Raw genomic sequence first — 20,392 nt, 5'->3', positions numbered from 1 at the left:
ACTTCCATTGATCAATAGAAACAAAACGCCCTAAAAGTCAGTTTATAACGCTAATCAATGGGAAGTTAACTGCTATAAACCCATAAAATGCATTAGCACTAGACGGACAACTTCCGGCAGTTTCTATGGAGAAAGGGAGTGTTTGGTTAGTTTCTGATTGAATAAGGAATATTTATTAACTGGCGTCACTCTGTCAGCGTTAGTTCCCGGGTGATCACCCACAGGAATATATATAGATATACACACACACACACACACACACATACATACATACATATATATATATATATATATATATATATATATATATATATATATATATATATATATATATATATATATGAGACAATGAAATTAATACTACTGTTAAGATTGCTAACAGCTAGTCGGTAACATTAATTATGAATGACATTAATAAAAAAATAATATTCACACAAAAACCATTATGAATAAACCCTTACAACTTCTTACAGAGGAAATCACACCGCTACATTTGAGGCAAAGGAATGATTACCAGGTAGTGCACAGACAATTGCTGATGACTGAATACGCAGGATAGGGGAAGATGGAAAAGACTAAGGGTTGAGGTAATGTGAGCCTCTCTCTCTTCTCTTTTCTTCTCTTCTCTCTCTCTCTCTCTCTCTCTCTCTCTCTCTCTCTAAACTGACAGGCCAGCCCTATGAGAGTTGAAAGTCAGCTCAGTGGTCTGGTTAAACTACTTTAATAATAATAATAATAATCTAAACTGACAAAGTAGAGGTAGCCTCTACCACACGTGCCCAATGGTGTCATACCGAACCAGCCCTCACAAAAATAAATCATCATTAACAGTGAACGCATTTTCTTCCCATCGGTACATTTTCGATATAGCGGTTAAAAAACATGGCAGTAACTTGTGTCTTGCCTCTCCGGAGCCCGTTCCTTATTAAAGGAAAAGGCATACCGTACTAGTCAGTATAGGCTATATACCTCTGGATATTCCACTAAAGAACACTTTTAGCTGTTTCAATAACGTTATATCCATTCTCTGATTTTCCCAATCACCGCAAACGGAACGTTATTAAAATACTAAATACTTTCATGAGAGCTGATAAACAGTCGTTAACAAGGTCACTGTTATAAAGAATTGGCAAGCATTACGGTCAGAAAAATGTGAATATCGTCAAAAAGCTCACGACCTCTTTTTTTTCAGGAGTTGGATATTATTGCAAGTCAACATTAACACTGCTCCAACAAGCATTTATCAACTAAAATGAGGTGGGAAAACTTGAATTTGCTACTAAAACTATTCCTCGGTGTCTTAATAACGGAGAGATACCAGTTTTGGGCAAAGAGGATTTTTATTCTAAATATAACGACGTGAATTCAAAACTAATATCATTCAAAGGTAAAGTCCGGCGAGAGAACGTTTCGGAAGATTCATTAAACAATTTCCACAGAGATTCACAACTAATGCAAATATAAGTGCCTTCTTAGCTGCAAAAGGGTATCATGGAACATGGCAGAATATCGCTGTTTCTTCGTCAATCGCGCCCAAAGTTTCTGTTACCTCTTCCCCTCTTCCGAGAGAAGTTGAAGGTAATAAGTTTTTCAATCCACTAACCTCTGCGCCACCCTTGTTCTGGTCGTCCAGATGCTTAACTCTAAGAAGTTAACCTTACCGAGACAATTTCCGCTGCTTTACCTCGTCCTGATGTACTGTGCAACACTAACGACAACCTAATAACAAGTGTCTACATAGATGACTGCTCGTTTCAGTATAAATCACAAGATAATAAAAAATCATATATATAAATAATTATACATACACAAGCACACAAAACAATAGCATTAACGTCATTATTATGATGATGACAGACGGGAAGTCAAGCCCTTAGAAAAAGTATTCCACGTCTATAATTGAAACGAAAAACAAGTCTTAACATGTCACATACATTTGCGTTATAAAACTACATATTTTTTTTTATTTTGCATTTCTAGTTTAATGTACGTTTCCCAACAAAAGTCTTCGAAATTAATTAGTATGGTCGAACGTAACTTGCGCGAAATCATTATGGGTCAATTGGTAGGGTCAAAGTTTGGAACGATCGAAATCGAACCACCTCAAGTCAAAGTTAATCAAAAACATAATTTCAAACAAAAGTTTTCATACATCCTCTCTCTGTCATCTTTATTTCCTCAACCTTAGGTGCTTTATTTCCTCAACCTTAGGTGCTAAATCAAATTTTGTTCGAATCCTCGTATAAAACTTCATGAAATTGCACCACACCGCTTACGAATGACGTAAAGACTTGAATAGAAACTTAATCCTAATGTTAAACATCCAACCATCAACAAACAGGCCTAATCGACATGTCAATCGTAAAAACTATCAAAATTGAAAACTCATGAACTGGCCATGTCCCTCAGAAATAGATAGGATATTATAACGTTCGACCGTGTCTTGTCAGCCGACTCCATATTGCATAAACTGCACGTTTTGAAATGGAATACTCCAATGACGTCAAAATTGGTCTAAAAACACAGTAGCGTAACCACACCTAATTTATGACAGAACACTCACGGGGGAGGATGTGGGCCGTATTATTGCCACCATTACTCATAATCAACAGAGAATTACAAGTCGTGGCGACTAGATGCGACAAGAATGTGATCTGCACGTGTACACTTTCCGAAGATAAGAAGCGTTTGAACTTTTTTTTCCCCGAATTACTGGTGTACGCGTATGAGAGAGAGAGAGAGAGAGAGAGAGAGAGAGAGAGAGAGAGAGAGAGAGAGAGAGAGAGAGAGAGTCTTGCAATTTTTCATACAAAAATTTGAGGTCCATCAGATTCACCAATTAGTTATGGAGAGATTTCGTCTGGAAAACTGTTTAGCCACATTTGTAGGCTAGGCTATACGGGAATTCTATGAGAGGGGTGATATTTTGGTCAAGCATAAACAGTTAGTGGGTATTACACGGTATGTATCCACCTTTGTCAAAGTCCAAGGTAAACCCATACCATATTTAGCTGATGGAAAAATAGTGCTACTTTGGCTTGTTATCTACGCGTCACCTACTCAGAGGTGCTGGTTCTAAACATGACAGAAGCCCAAACTTGGGGGGGAACAAAGTATTATAGACACCCATTTCTATACTATGTGGTCTACAAATTGTATTAATAAACGATGTCTTCGTGCGGCCGTCTACTTTACTGAGTAGATGCTGGAAAACCAAAATCCAAAATTACACTGGAGAAGTAAGGCACGTTGGTAAGCGCTGATCTTGCAAACCTTGATTGAATGCAAATTTCTCCCATTTTTATTATTCAAAACTTGTCTTGATTTTTCGCGACATTATCTGTAAGTGTTCAAGTGCACTTCAGCAAACACAAAAATACGAGCAGCACTCCATTACCTACTGGCATGGCGAACCAGTTACTCCCACGCATAAACCAGGTTACTACAAGATGGCACGCGTCAGAATAATGGGTCGCTTTTCAAAGAATAATCTTTATATCAAAAGATTTCATAATCGGCTTGCGTTATTTCAACTGTAGTGAAAGTATGCAGCAGACTAAGGAACGTTCGGTTAGCTACAGCTTCAGTGCAACCACTGTGTTTGCGTTGCATCACGCTCACTGACGATTATCGTATGAATCGAAAGTGTAATTTTTTTTTAGTTTAATCCTGTCTTGGTTTGGTTTGCAGTTACTCAATGCGTCTACTTTAAAACTATGATCCTTGGTCACACGTACCAAACAAATATTTTTTCTATCTCAAATGACGTCGATCTGATATAAATGCCTTCACATTAACTTATTCCCATATAAGAGAGAGAGAGAGAGAGAGAGAGAGAGAGAGAGAGAGAGAGAGAGAGAGAGAGAGAGAGAGAGAGAGAGAGAGAGAGACCCACAACCCTATTTTTCACAACTGTGTGAATGAATGTAAGGATGATAATTCACCCGTAATATAAAATACCCAAAGTGACAGTCGCTAGGATCATCTGTGAATATTATCTTATATGTGACCTTGGCAGCAGTAGTGCCACATATTATGATCCATAAATCTTCTGGAGTGCACAGAAACCAAAACCAACCTAAGCCTTAAACATTTAAACAACTCACTCTTGAAAATAATAATAGGTTTTCTCGATGGGTGATGAACAATAGCTTTATACTGCACAAATTGAGACGAAACAGAAATACGTACCTACTTCAGGTAACCAGTCATGGTTAAGCACATTCAACAGCGTTTGTCTTTCTACGGCAATTCTATATTGTTCCGATTACCATGTCCAGTTTTTACAAACTATCATCGAGCGGAAATTCTGTAACTAATATATATATATATATATATATATATATATATATATATATATATATATATATATATATATATATATATATATATATATATATATATATATATTGTTGTAATATGAGATTAAAAACTGAAGCTGAAAGCATTAACTAATTAAGCATGGTTTATTGTGAAATATATTAAACACCCAGAGGATTAAAAAAACATAATATCGACTTCCCTTTAGGCTTCTGCATTAATAATGGAGTAGGTTATCTAGTGCCACAATTATCGTTCGAACTCCACTTGAAAACCAGACGACAAAATAAAACCTCCAGAAGGCACTGGGGTCAGCGAACTTTAACAAGAACCAACGAGCAAAATCTATATAACCGAAGCGACTCGATGCACTTTCTCTGAACGTTATCGTCATGCGAAAGAAGGCATTTTTGAACGTATATGCGTTAACAACAACTGATTGTTCGCCAAGGTTACGACTAATAAATAGACAAGCTTTATATTTATATGAATAATTAACAAACAACCGATTCATTATTATTATTATTATTATTATTATTATTGTTGTTGTTTATCAACACAACTCAAAATGTTAGGGAACAAAACTTCCTTTCATTTTCGCTATCATTACGAACAACTTTGCTAATGTACGAGAATGAAGCACGGAAGTCACAAACGCGTTTGTTTGCAGGTCGAACCAGCTACTATGGCCACTATGGTCGCCAAACCGACCACATTGTTATGATGCAAAAGCCAGTCGAGTGAGCCACCAGTGCAGTCACACACAGGAAGGGATGTCGACGCAGAGAGAGAGAGAGAGAGAGAGAGAGAGAGAGAGAGAGGAGAGAGAGAGAGAGAGAGAGAGAGAGAGAGAGAGAGAGGAAAAGTAGACTGGGGAGGGGGGGACGCAGTGGCCCGTAACCCCCTTCCCACCACGCCTATGTCCTCCCTCCACCCAACCCACCTAAACACCCAACCACGGTAACTCCCCCGCCCAACTTCTCTTCCCTCTCACCTGAACTTCAGACCCCACCAAATCTCACCTGGTCACACATACGTCCCTTCTCCCTCTTCTTCTCTCTCTTACATCAAGTCGTTATCTTAAAACTGAAACCTCGCAAACCTTCCAATAATGAATACATGAAAATAAAAAAAGATTACACACACTATATATATATATATATATATATATATATATATATATATATATATATATATATATATATATATATATATATATATATTATATATAGAAATGAACCCATCGGAACGTGTTTCACAGAAATGTGTGTGTGTTGAGTGTTGAGAGAGAGAGAGAGAGAGAGAGAGAGAGAGAGAGAGAGAGAGAGAGAGAGAGTGTAAAACTTCACCCGTTTCTTTCTATGAATCTGACTGCTACACAGGTTGAAGAAGTTGAGAGAGAAAAAAGCGCGAGCAGATGGATCAGCTGGATTCCTCCTCTCTCTCTCTCTCTCTCTCTAAGAACCCGACTTCCTTCTCCACTTACTTTCGACTCTCTTCTTGTTCTTCTCCTTGTTCTTCCTGCACACCGGTGAAATGCCCCTCCCTCTCGTCATGCTCCCTCCCATTCTTCCTCCACCTACATACCCGGGTCGCTGCACATGGGTGCCCACCATTACTATAAGGGGTCGCTGCCCTGCTACAACACGACGACCAAACGACCGTAGGGAAAAGCGCGGGGGTGTGTCGTGTCGATTCACGCTGATGGTGAAACCTCGACTTACGAATAACGAAGTGTTCTTCTTTTATTCCCCAAACGAACTCCACGAACGACGCACAAATGCACGTGTTGCTCGCCAATCACGATTTGTACACGTGATGACGAACGTCCAACGTCAGCGCTCACCCGCGGCACAGGCGAACGAGGCAAGGTGCAACTCCTTGCCTGGGAATGACCCCCGAGTTTAAACGTTCCTGATCTCGTTCTTCGATGGATGAAACATAAACAGGCTTTAATAAATCCAGGAGCGGGAGAGAACGGAACAATATCCTCGGATACGAAATTTGCTTTCCTTCCTTGACGAACTGATAAATTCATCATTGACTAAAATGTTCTTAATACTAACTCTAAAACTCAATCTCTCATCACCTTCGTAAGCATTTATATATTCAATTCTAAGCAATTCCTCGTACGTTCACACTGAAATGTACAGCCTCCTAAAACCTATGAGTCTTTTTTCATATAATTTGCCTTAAACCTGCAACTCTGGAGGAACTGATACGTTACGAAAGCCATTTGTGTTTTGAAAATACAGAACGAATGTAAAACCCGACATTGATGGAAAGACCTTTGGATGATGACGCCAACAAGGTAATTCAACTCGATCTAACAAGGATGATGAACAGCCAAGGAAGTGTCAGGACTAAACATCCGGCAATGCCGGCCAGTGTCGTCATGCGGTAGTAGGTAGACAAAAGACCCATCTGAGAGAGAGAGAGAGAGAGAGAGAGAGAGAGAGAGAGAGAGAGAGAGAGAGAGAGAGAGAGAGAGACGATCTCTCAATGTGTTATGATTAGGAATGAGTTGAGAAACGAGGAAGACCCAGAGGATAAACGGGGAGGAGGAGGAGGAGGAGGAGGGGGAGGGGGAGGAGATCCAGCTCTCTGCATGACCTTCGCGATCGGTAGTGGCTGAAGACAAGAGGAAGACTTGCATGAACAGCATTCACAATAACTCCCAGCAAGACACATCCCAATAAACAAGTTGGCCTGATGCTGTTATGCTGGCATTCTTTCCCAATACAGCTGGTCCCCATAAACTTACAATCTTAAAACGCCTACAAAAATCATACACATGGAGTGCACACGCAAAATATATTCCTTAAGTACGAATGTAGTTAGAAACTAAACCATGGAGTTCTATATATAGTCAAACGAAACTAATCTTACCACCTAGAAACATTACATAAAATGTACAAGGCGTGTACACATACATAGGCTGTTTTGTTCGAAAGAAATTTTCAATGACTCTAGTCTTTAAACGAGTCAGGACTTTTAACAGATAATCATACAGCACTGACGATACTAATGAAATTCGATCAATTTCCTTTTAAAACCATTCATCTGAATAAACTGGGATGCAAATCTAAACAAATAGACAAATCCGTCCCATCTTACCATAGTGAAGACTACTCTTTTCTTCAGCCACATGTGTTACCTATTAGGCGAATTTACGGAACTACAGTATAACCCCATCCCTTCGTTATCAACAAGGAACAAATGCAACGTACAAACACACTTACAGAAACAGATTCGTCAGGCCTCTTGGTTGCACATTCTTTGTCGGCAATTATCAAAAAGGGGCCGCAGCAACAACAGAGTAAAGTCTCTCTCTTACCGGGTGCTCAGTCCTACACTACTCCCACCCCCTTGAGAGAGAGAGAGAGAGAGAGAGAGAGAGAGAGAGAGAGAGAGAGAGAGAGAGAGATCCGACTCTTTCCCCTATCCCCTAATCACTCAGTCCCCTCCCCCTCCCCCTCCCGACCCTCTAGTTACTCATCCTCTCAACTCCGAAAGAAAGAAAGCGGACCCTTGGCCAAGGCACATCAGAGGCTTCTGCCTTCAATACCGCTTGTAACCTTCGCAACCGCGATTCGATGCTACTTACTGTAAAACCAGGAGCAGCTACGGCTTGGGACATGACCAAACCAGGCATCAACATTATTGGGTTTCTTCTATGTACCTGGCGTACATTACTAATGTATCACGTTAATACGTTTGTATACCACAGCGACGACCAATGACAATTATATACAAGGGTTAGTTTCTTCAGAAACAGAACAAACGAAAACGCAACCTCTTCATCATCAGAACAACTCGAGAGCATACTGAAGGCGTTACTGAATTATTATATTCAACATGTTCACATTTGGCAATTCAACGGGTCCAGTTTGTTTTTGAATAACATACGCTTCTATGCTCATTCCGAAGTGTCCACATATATATATAAGTTTTATCTTCCTGAATAGAGTGGATGCAATGTGTTCCAATGTCCGTGTTGAAAGATCGTTGTTGCATTTTGGCTCCAATAGTTTACACTATTTTGTCCTTGCTCCTGTGTGTATTTATGCTTTCGATGGTATATTTATCTTCTATTCTTTTTACATACGACATGATCTCCCTCACCAATCTACTTGGGGGTAACATTCTACGATTACCACATGCGTCAATATAAAGCTAGTATTGGATTTCCTATTTGGAACATTAATAATAGCTTTAATATAATTTTTACTGTGAGAAAATTAACCATAACGACATGTCTTGAGCGGCTTCGTTACAGTCGCTACTGAGCTACCGGGCCCTTTATTGTTGGCAGCTTCATACCCCAAATAAAAATGGTTATCAATTTCGTTGAAGAGATTACATAGCAAACAACCATTGTCAATAAATTCACAAACATTAAAATCAAATAACTAGGGACTAGATGACAACACCTCCCAGCAACAACCGTCAGGGGCCTGAACACCAGTACACGAAAACCAAGAGAAGACGCACATGACAATAGAACTCTCGGGGGGAATAAAACACCTTTATGTTTATGATCATAAATCGAAGCTGTGGCAAGGACCTCTTCAGGAGGGGAGGAGGGCGAGGGCGCGTGGAGGGAGGGGAGAAGGGGTGAGAGCTTCTTAGGAGACCTCATCCAATAAATTTCAAGTGCAGAAAGCCCCCTTGGAGTCACCGCTCGCTACCTCCGTACATAAATCTCTCTCTCTCTCTCTCTCTCAGCTCTCTCAGTGTCCTGCTAACCAGCCATACTCTAGCCAAGGGGCGAGGATGCAAGTGACGTCACCATACACGATCTGACAAGTTTTTACTTCAGTAGCCACAGCAGCCAGACTGGCCCCACAGCTCTGGAGGATCCATACTTGGCAGAATGACCTAATGGATGATGCCACCTTCACTACAAACAGGGCGGGGAGGGCCGAGGTCATAAATATGAACAGGGCTCTCTCTCTCTCTCTCTCTCTCTCTCTCTCTCTCTCTCTCTCTCTCTCTCTCTCACCGAAGCAAGCAGGGGACTGCAATATCATATAAGCCTTTACGTTCAATTCTACATTTCCCGTATTTCACAACCCAAACATAACAGGACATTTTAAGCGCCTGAGATCAACCCAAGGTCATTTCTCACACACAGGACAAATATGCCAGTAAAAGGACATCGTTTCCCACCTCCACCGACATTTTTGGTTCACTTCACTCTCTACTTTCATTACTTAACACCTTATAAGGATACTGGAAAAGGCGGGACACATCAATGGTCGAAACCTACTACAGCCTAACTTCGTCATTTCCTACAATGCTTCTTCCTTCCTTTCAAATCATTGTGACGGCAACTTACCAAAGGAACGTGCAAGTAAATTAATAAGAATGTTACACACTTCCATATATATATATATATATATATATATATATATATATACATAATATATATATATATATATATATATATATATATATATATATATAACTAATTTTATTCAACGGTATTATAATTAATTTGCACACTCTCTCTCTCTCTCTCTCTCTCTCTCTCTCTCTCTCTCTCTCTCTCTCTCTCTCTCTCTCTTTCTTTCACACAAGCACACCTTTTAACAGCAAAGGTAGCGATAGATCAAGAAGCTGAAAGAGCATGTGGCGTGCCATCTCCATATTAGGCAAGACAATCCGTGGCTGGCCGCTTCAAGCAATTATTCTTCGCATAACAATGTCAAGGGTTGCACACAGTGAAAAAAAAATAGATTTATGAGTGAGAAACGGCTACTGTTGCTCTTCCTCCAGGAATGCAAGTACTAATTCATCTGTTCAAAACACACCAGTACAGTAAAATCTGATGCTTTTTTCTGTTGCTCTTATTTTAAAAATGTTTCAAAATATTTACAAGCAGCATATTCCAAAGCATTTTTTTTATTATGTTTCCAAAGACGTAAGACAATGTCGCTCGGTGCATTTTACTTCTTTCTTGCTTTGAACTATAGTTTCAGAAAATTCTGATTTCCGAATATTTTGAATTAAGATGCTATTCAGGGATGAGCTTTGGTCACAAAAACTTGAAATCACAGACACAAAGCCCCTGAGTGCGCAAAGAGTTCCACAACTTTTACATTCAAGCGCTAATAAAAGTTGAGCGAATTAAGAATAGTTTACAAAGCAGTATAAAAAAACTGAAACCACCATTAGTTGATACACACACGTACAATGAAAATTCTTCATGAAAGTGAATTACATATAGGTTACGTATAACAAAATACAGTCCATAAGAAAATGGAAATCCTTTGAACTTGCCGTTCACACACCCACTCACACGGGAAAAGGGCATTCGTACAGAAAATATTGCTGATATGAACCAAATACAAGCTCACACGAATTACTCACCACTTTATCCATAGTTATGCAACAGTGTTAAGATACGATTTACAATCACTTGCACTTTCTTACGAGGCAGGCTTAACCTGTCCAAGAAGGAGGGGCGAGAGTATGGGAAGTCGGGAGGGGTTGGGGGTGGGGGTAGTGGAGTGCCAACGCAACGGAGCAGCATTACTTCTTGAAAGGTCAGAGCGAAATGTTGCCTTAAAAATAAATACCCGCAAGTATTTTCTTCATAATTCATTATTCATATTTCCAATGTTCATATTTTACTCTACTAATACAGAGCAAGAGCCGTGCTGACATAAAGCCAGCTTAAACAAAACCAAATCAACAGCGCAGCCAATAAGACTAGAGTTCACAAACCGTACAATACGATGAAAAAACCGCGAGAGGGAGAGAGTGAGTTACATATTAGGTGGGCCGAATACCTTAACACAGCAATACGGCTTTTATAGACTTAAATGTAACAATCACCTTGGATCCAAACTGAAAACGTATGTATGTAAAGATCTCTTGCCGCAAGCTCTAATTACTATAAGTACAAACCATACATGAGGACTAAACGAGATAAGATGATAAGTGACAATAAAACAAGAAAAAATCAAGACAATCGCTTCAAAATTTCAGCTAAGACCCCATTTTTTGGCAGATCTCTCTCTCTCTCTCTCTCTCTCTCTCTCTCTCTCTCTCTCTCTCTCTCTCTCTCTCGTGCATTGTCCCATCCCCAAAACTTCCAGGAGAACAATTTCCGGACCAGAAATGCTATGAGCGATCGTTTCTTCCCAAGAATGCCAGCCCGGCCACCTGCGTCACCCAGCCATTTCCCCGTAGATGCGTCCTCATTGTTCCCAAGCTCATGAGTTGGAATTCCACAGCAGAGAGGAAGCTGGCGCCCTCAAGAAACTGTACGTCACACATCCTGAATTCGCTTATACTAACTCATCCACGTCACCCATATATTTACAGAATAAATCACTGTTCCCAAGCTCAAAATCTGGAATTCCTCCACGCCAAATAGGATGCCGCTTTTTGAGAAACGGTATACTTCACGGGCATGTCGTCTTCAAGTCCGGATAAATTTAACAGGGCTGAGAGTATAAATGCAGGCCATGACATGTGAGACACCGAGTGATGTTAAAACTTACAAAAATTAGTACGACAACAGGAACATCATTTCACTGGCATTACCTAACTATGAGACTGTAGTCGTAAGATTCCAAGAATGACCAATCAAACTTGTCGAAGACAAAGATGAAACCCGAATTCTGTCCAATGATCAAGGCCGCCATAACTTGCAATTTTCTAGTTTGGATCTGCTTCGCTTAAAACTGAGTAATATGTATATATTCATCTTTACATGTTTTTTATACCTTCAATTTTTTTGTTACCACCCGAGATTCGAGAAGGTATACAAGGTTCCTAGGATCAAGAAACGTCCTCTCGAACCTCTCCCATATCACCGTCACTTCTGACGGTACAGGTAAACAGGTAAACTTTACCACAAGGTCTAAAGACCTTTACCAGACATCCATCTCACTTTACCCGGGACTAAAATTTCAAAAAATTTCTAGTGTACTTCCTCACTCCCGTGGCTTTGAGACCTCACTTTGACCGAGTCCCCTTGTACCCTCTAAGTTTCGTTGCATGTGTCAGTTACATCTGCTATTCGGCATGGGGGAGGGGAGACTTACCAAATATTCAACCCTTTCATCTAGGCTTTGGACCTGCATCATATCGTAAACTCTTGTAGCAGATATAAATCGAACTTACATAAAAAAATTATGCAAATACACTGAGAGAGAGAGAGAGAGAGAGAGAGAGAGAGAGAGAGAGTACGGGGCCCAAGGAGGTATGAAGATGTAGGTGGAAATTCCAGGTAAGAAGACCCCACACCCAACAAGGACCGGAACCGCTAATTATCCGACAGACTGAGCTTGCCCGATCACATGGGAACGACCAATCGAGGTCACGCTTCACTTAGTAATCTGGTTCTAACCCGATTGTCCACACTTGAATTACTTAGTAATTACTACACCCATAGATACAGATTACAGAATAGGAGCTCAAGACATACTTTAAAACATGATTTTCCTTAGAAAACATAACTAGCACAAAGACAACAAAATTAAAACATACTGACAATTACCAAAATTGATCAATCTCACAAGGAGAAACAGTCTTTATAAAACTGAATAGAACGTCATATCCACTTAATTCGGAACATCATTTTTTTTACACTTCCATGAACTACGGATACAAACAGGTATGTCAGATTATTTTACCTGGAACCACCCAAGAACGCCCAGACTTCTCATAACTGACTGGTTAGACAAAGACACACACGTACCTGAAAGCAAGAAAATCAATGTTAGTACGATGCAAAGCATTTAATGTCACAAATATAAGGTTATACACACACACACACATGCACGCAAACGCGCAAAACATCTTAATTTGTCGACTGGTCACACGAACAAACTCAAAACGGTATACTCAATTCGCCAAAAATTTAGTCATGTCTCATAGCATTATACCATAGTTTGGGCAACTTCAAATACTGAATTTATCAAAGAAGGTATTTTAAAAGTTCCTGAAACCATTATTTTCAAATCTCCACTATCAACTCAAACCGTGCAGGTGCAGCAGCAGCAGCAGCAGCAGCAACGGCAGCACAAGAAGGAGGCTGAATAGTTAGGAGACCATCAACGTCAGCGAGGAGAAAATTCCCAACTTCAGCAAAAGCCTCACAAAGAGAATATGTATTATCTCCCCAAGCAGCGCCTGCAGCCAACCGAGCCACTGTGTCCTTTTGCAATCACTCATTTGACTTCCTCTCCACATGCCAAAGCGCGCAGGCACACGCGCACAAGCACAAACAGAAACACACACACACACACACATACTCATCCATATCTTTCCTTATCACCAAACTTGACTCACTATGAAGCATGCACAACTCGGCAAGTCACAATTTCTGTCACTCGAAGTCAATGGCAAAATGTATGCATTTACCAAACATTACGATACACTAACTCCTTCTTTAGGTAATGCACTTCAGCAGTTGAAGTAACATTTCGAACCACAGAATTAATTTTAAAAGTTAATCTTCTTAATGTAGAAATCCGCAATATTCATGTCCATCTTCAAAGTCTACACCAAATCCTTCTACGTAATGGAATTTAGCGTCTAAAAACAGACTGAATCCAAACGACTCTCGCTACTAGACGCACCGAGACAATTTGTGCAACTCAAATCACGACATCCAATTACAAATACCGGCACAGTTCCAAATGTGAAACTATGGCAACAATTGATCCGTTCACCAAAAAGTACTTCGCTACTTTCTTCCCCAGTAAGAGTCACACACAACGATATTAGTGGTATGAGTAACAGGAGAGTCATGCACCCATAATCACACTAACCTCACTCAACAATCACAACATTGCAGTACGCGATACTAAAAACAGTACAGACCAACCAGACCTCGTTCGAGTCCCTTTCAGTGATTTGTCGAACCCAATTAAGCGACTGAGTTGGGCAAAATGATCTATACTTAAGTTATAATTCTATCCAGTTTTCGCAATCTCAGCCAAAGGATGGGTACTCCAGCAAGGGGAAGAAAAATATATGCGAATTAAAAAAAAAAAAACTCGTTATAACTTTCATAATAAAGTGCTTGTATTAAAAAATGAAAAAATAATATCCAAATGCTCTGACTTCGTCGTCTATTTACGTGGTGAGAATACACATATAGGCTATAAATAGATACATAATACATAGAATATATAATAAAGCTGCTTATTAAGTATCTAAATACGAAAAACCAACAATAAACTTACTTAATAAAGAGCAGTACATAAACTTACAACTCCACGCATGTGCCAGAGAGAGAGAGAGAGAGAGAGAGAGAGAGAGAGAGAGAGAGAGAGAGAGAGAGAGAGGCGGAATTGCGTCACTTGCACGACCCCTTGACGTCACGGTGCCCTTACTACACTCATACTCTGCCTCTTTCACCTTTAACATTCAGCGTGAGTTGAAATGTGGCATTCACTCTTCGTGGAACACCAATGCGAATGACTCCTGAGAGATAAAAATAACATTACCTTCTTCAGATATTCTACACCCCTCTCCAACACACACACACACACACACAAACACACACACATAAATAACTATACATTACTAACAATTGTATATTGAGCAATTTCTTAATGTTGATTAACAAGTGTTTGTGATCACTCCCGCATTCACACAACGCGTTTCTGCTTAAATGTGTGGATCGTAACTTCAAGTAATTTGTTTTTAAATACTCCTGCTTCCAATAAACGGCACACCTGAGCCACATGCCCTGACTTTTCGCGCTTGTTTTTGCCGCATGCACGACCGTTTTGTACACCGTTATTTTTCGTAGGGCGTGCAAAAGTTTACTTTCTATTTCAATCCCTTTGCAGCTGTGTGAAAGTGACTGGCTTTCCGAGGAAATGTCAAAATTGTCTTTCTTCCTCAGCATGAAATTTTTCTTCTCACATTAATGACTGTAATTATCAACGCAACATCTTTTCTCAAATGTCAACCAGCGTTATTCAGCCTGTCATAAAAAAAAAATAATTCAATCAATCAACAATAAGTCTGGCAACTGAAAGTTATCTCCTAAACACAATCTTGTTTATGACATTAAATCATCTTAAGCAATGCTGTAAAATGCTACCAATTCACCTCTGGCAACAACAATAAATATTAATAAAATACAGAATATACATCACAAGTACAACTGATGTCTATTATTTTTTACTACCAAGTGATAGGCCTAATTTACTGAGTGATAGAAAGCTACCGCTCACCAAACCGTGAGACAGACAAAGTGATAGCCTATGCTTCGAACATATGGAAGGGAAAGCGCGATTATACCCAAGTCATACATTCATGGGGAAATTTACATATTGGAAAATATGCATCGCATGAATCAGGAAAACAATGCTACATACTTAGCTACCTGTCCAATTGATTCAGTAATATCACGAAATCTGTAATCAATAGAAAACACTCAGAAAGGACCTCATTATCACAAGATGACTGACAAGAAAAGAGAACTACGAACAATACAACTCAGTGTGAGGGACAGACTCCACCGAGTATTACTGCTCGTGATGCAAGCACAACTGTCGCCATTATCTTGTTCATCTTCCAAGATTTGGGAAATTCGGATTTTTCTGATTGTATAAAAATTACTAAGTCGGGAACGGTAAACTTCACAAAACACTAAGCAGCGTGTAACAATCACCAGGAAACAAAAGTTTAACTAAATTTTCGTTTAAAAGGTCAAGCATGGCCTCTCTTGGTAATAAAAGGGAAAAAGTACGCATAAAGGTGACCAATCGCAGCTCTCAATATCTGACTTCCACACTTGGTCACCATGCAGCTATGCAACCAAACGCTTTCATTTAGCATAAATAAGAGGATTGTTTGCGTATTCTTCCAGCTGGCACTAACACAAAACTAGCTATCCGCCGATCGTAAGCAGCGATGAAATTTGTAGAAAAACTACAGAGCGCGTCGATCAGTCAAAATGAAGTCTGAGAGCCACCAATTCGTCAGAACAAAAGACCTGATTTACCTCCACATTTGACTTCTAGACTGGCTGAAACTTGCAGCAAACCTTAGCAGTCTGAACGCTGGAGGTACGTTTACTCTCAAGGACGCGAAGACCTGATTTACCTCACATTCGACTCCAATGACATTACGAGCACGTTCTGGCGCACTAGACCCGTTTCCTTTCTTCGGGACCACCATCTACCTTGATGGAAGCCTCGCTACCCACAACTAGTTTTCGGGTACATACATGCCACAAAACAAACCCCCTTTCCCCACTAAAAAATAAAGCTTCACAGGCGCATACACAAGAGCGCCAACACCAGGAGATCGGATGTGACGTCACCCGATTTCCGGCAGTCGCATTCGCTTGGAACTTGACCATCTCGAGCAAAAGACCCGTTATGGCGCTAAACTTTTCCACGGATTTCTTTTTATGCAAATGACCATAGCAACAGGAAGGATGGAGTGTCGAAAAAACAAACTATAAAAGTAATCTGGCGGGAAAATTGGCAAGAATAGTCTTGCCCGTGTCCTTGACCGCTTTTAAAGGGCCCGGAGCAATTTCCTTTCGCGAACTTACTCATAAAGAAAGCCTTCCATAGACTAGCTTTATATACCAGGCATTCATAAAGCATTGAATAACTGGCATTATATTTTTACCACCGTCAACGACAAGATCTGCGACGGAAGCTTAACAACACGATAAAATCAAACTACTAAAGTCATTACTGCCTTAATTCCACCGAACATTGGTGTCCATAACGAGTGCGAGGGGGGAGGGGTTATTTATGCAGTCTAAAACTCGTCTCTTCAACTTCTCTTCACCAACGCAGCTCTCCCTGAACCACCTGTCACCAGACTTCAATCGAGGGCACTTTCCTCCCAGTCACTTCTTTTGCAACGACGAAGTTCTCTTCAAACAGTACCGACCACTTTACCAATGCCTACACTGTTTCGAATCTGTTTAAATGGCCCCAGACTCAAAAGTCATATCCGGCAGAGAGAGAGAGAGAGAGAGAGAGAGAGAGAGAGAGAGAGAGAGAGAGCCGTGTCTACTCCATCCCCCTTGTTTATTCAAAATGACTCACGTCGCCTTTCTCTAAAGACTAGTTTCAGCATTTCCACGATGTGTTATGAATCCAATTCCCTTCAGCGGGCTACTGTTGCGCTATACTAAGTATAAACATTTGTTTACCCTATTTTTATGAATAAAAGTATACAGATATAAAGAACATCAAAACTAACGATAAAACAAATAGCTGAAGATCCACGAACACAATAACAAACATAAATATAAAATGAACACACAAGTGAAATAGATAAAAAAAAAAAACTGGACCACCATAACAATGCATTCACAGAGAATCAAGGTGTTGCCAATGAAGGTCTTCTTTATCATTTCTCTCCTCGCATAAATCGAGGTAAACCCATGCGAGGGATATTGCGCCAGGGGACCCCACGGAACCTTCATTTCATAAGCGTGACCTTGAACAGTTATTTTTACGGGGCAACGGAAACGAAGGCCGAAAGATAAACGGACCCCACTGGACCAATTCCAGAGAAAGGGGGTATAAATAGCGCCAAAAAGGAAGGAACCCATTACTTGAGAAACAACTTGTTTGGAGCCCTCGTGTTGCGAAATTACGAGCCTAGGTTACTTTCGACAATGCCTTATTCTTGTGCATAAGCCTGATGTCTACCATTCTATTAAATTTGAAGCCACCAGCGACAATGCTAATACATAAAAATGGTTCTTTAATTAAGAGACGGTTCATTAATTACGCAATACCCATTAAATTACTGCGTCAAATTCCCCATAAACACCTGAACGAGCAAAGGCAATCGATAGAAAATTATACAACGGTAACATAAATTAACAGCTAAGCATAAAAACTATCGGAAGTACATATTACCGTAATGAAATCATGAATATTTCTCTCCTTTTATCTAATGTGCTGTTGGAGGAGAAGTCAGAACTCATTCAAGTTGACTAGCTACATCCCCTTTAAAGTATAAATCCCACGTTACTACTACTACTACTACTACTACTGTGCGCTCCGTCGACTATCCATTAGAGATCTCATCGATACGCGTGCTACGCAAGCAATCGTCCTACGGACAATGCATCCAGTCTCATTATCACTTGTTTTTCCCTCCTGGCAAGTCATTAAAGCTCATGTACGCTCCGGTTTGCTCGCCTACACGACCGGGAAACGTTTGCGATATCCGATAAACATTTAGTTTCAGTGTCTGAATTCTCACTTGCTCCCCTTGAAACGTTTCAAGGGTTTATCCCAAGTTTGATGTCGCTATTACCGTGTATACTTCATTACTTAAGCCTCCTACACTGGATTTAACAGGAAATTTTTTCCGTGAACAGATAAAACATTGAACTTGTTTTCAATGTGTCATTAAAAGATTTGATTATCTTTCTTTTCCTAAGCATAATAATAAACGCTAATGTAGGCTACCTCACCACCATGAACCTAAGAAAGCATACGGTAAACTCTACTACTTGACCGTTTTAAAATAACCAACAGATGTAACATTTTAAAATAAGAATACTTCGATAGCTCTATGATGCATCGATCGGTCTCTAAACCAACACTCTCCTCTAATTTAAGTTATCACGGGCCTTTAGCTTTGGCTTACAAACCATAACAAACTGTTCATAAAATTCTTCAAACCTCTGGCTCTGCACTTGTTCTCACAATTTACTTTTCTGAGAAACTGATGAAGGAAATACCTTCTTCATTCCAATTTCTCAGTGCAACCTATTCTAGACAACCGAGTTTTAATATTTGTAAAACCAGTACACTCATTTATAATAGTAACTGCTATTAAACTCTATTACCTATGTAACACAATATCCAATGGCTAACATGTACCAATGCAAAACGAACAACTTTTGTATGCCGATGATTTTCATAATTTATTTCTTAAACCAATTATATACCAACTGAAGTTTCTCTAACGGAATTTTCTCTCGCAAATAAATCATAATAAAATATAAGACTTAAAAACTTTAATGTACTCATCAATAAAACACAAATAAAAAAGAAACTACATACGTTTCCCTTTCAACACAAATTGACAAATGCGTCCCTTTCCGTTTAAATTAAATTTTCCTCTGTAGTAACATCAATTACCTTTAGAAAAAAATTTTAATTATCACTGAAACCATCTGCTTAACATAAGGTTCAGCAAGCTACCGTCTCGGTCAATGACTCGGCCCTCGACCCTTCTGCCACGAATCTCATGGATCCAAACTTCTCAGTAAACTAAACAAACAAGGTACAGATTTGACACGATAAATTCGCGTAATAACTCATTTTGCTTTCATACTGATTTGCTCTAGTCTCGACAACCTTAACTACTTTTCATGTAAGATTGCGGCTCCTGTGGTTCTAGGCAAGGTTAGAACAGAGCTAGGATCCCAACAGACCTGGTTATCATCCAAATATGGTCTTCATTCAGTTAAGATGAACTAACAATTTTCCTTCCACAACATGAGCTGTTACCCTAGGTAACCATTAAACGCTAACTTACCTAGCCTATATAGGTTAATTTGCTAATCAAAAGGCAGTAGTTAATTTTTTTTCTGTTAAATCTCTAAACCTTACTTGCGACCAGATTCGGTAACCACCATGACACACGGTACAAGCATTTCGTTTGAGGATTATTTTCGGAAATTAACCAGCAACATTTTCACGAACAAGTCTGTCCACTTTCACTTCATAAATCCCAAACTGTCTCAAGGAAAACACTCAAAACCAACAAATCGTGTGCAACCAGTATTTCTTCTGGCAATAGGCTAAATGGTTTGAATGCCATGCTTTTATTCTAAGAAAACGTTCGCGAGTCGCGTTTCCTTTCTCAAGAAAATCGTTTGCGGGTCGCCGTTCCTTTCGTAAGAAAAACGTGGTATTAACCCGGTACGTATCCACCGCGGTGCTAGTACTAAACACGGCGGAAGCTCCTTGGGGACGCCGTGTTCAGTACTAGGCTAGCCCCTCGGGATCAAAGTATTATATACACCAATTTCTAAACGTTTCCTATGGCAAGAAAAAGGATTGCGGCAGCGTTTCCACTTGCAAGACAGTTGGCCAAG

General features: G+C 39.8%; 1 protein-coding gene across 6 annotated transcripts in view; it reads right to left on the bottom strand.

The window, feature by feature from the left end:
- LOC136844881 (neurogenic protein mastermind-like) overlaps positions 1–20,392 on the bottom strand; it is a 97,951-nt gene that overhangs the window by 61,768 nt on the left and 15,791 nt on the right. The window contains exon 2 of one of the 6 annotated variants that reach the window (XM_067114164.1): positions 12,972–13,036. The exons of the other annotated variants lie outside the window; for them this stretch is intronic. The gene's annotated coding sequence lies outside the window, so the exon portion shown is untranslated. The remainder of the gene's footprint in view (positions 1–12,971; positions 13,037–20,392) is intronic. 6 annotated transcript variants of the gene reach the window in all.

The sequence above is a fragment of the Macrobrachium rosenbergii genome, chromosome 13, assembly GCF_040412425.1.
Source record: "Macrobrachium rosenbergii isolate ZJJX-2024 chromosome 13, ASM4041242v1, whole genome shotgun sequence".
NCBI lineage: Eukaryota > Metazoa > Arthropoda > Malacostraca > Decapoda > Palaemonidae > Macrobrachium > Macrobrachium rosenbergii.
The sequence above is the reverse complement of the archived record's forward strand: the minus strand, read 5'-3'. Positions and strand labels throughout refer to the sequence as shown.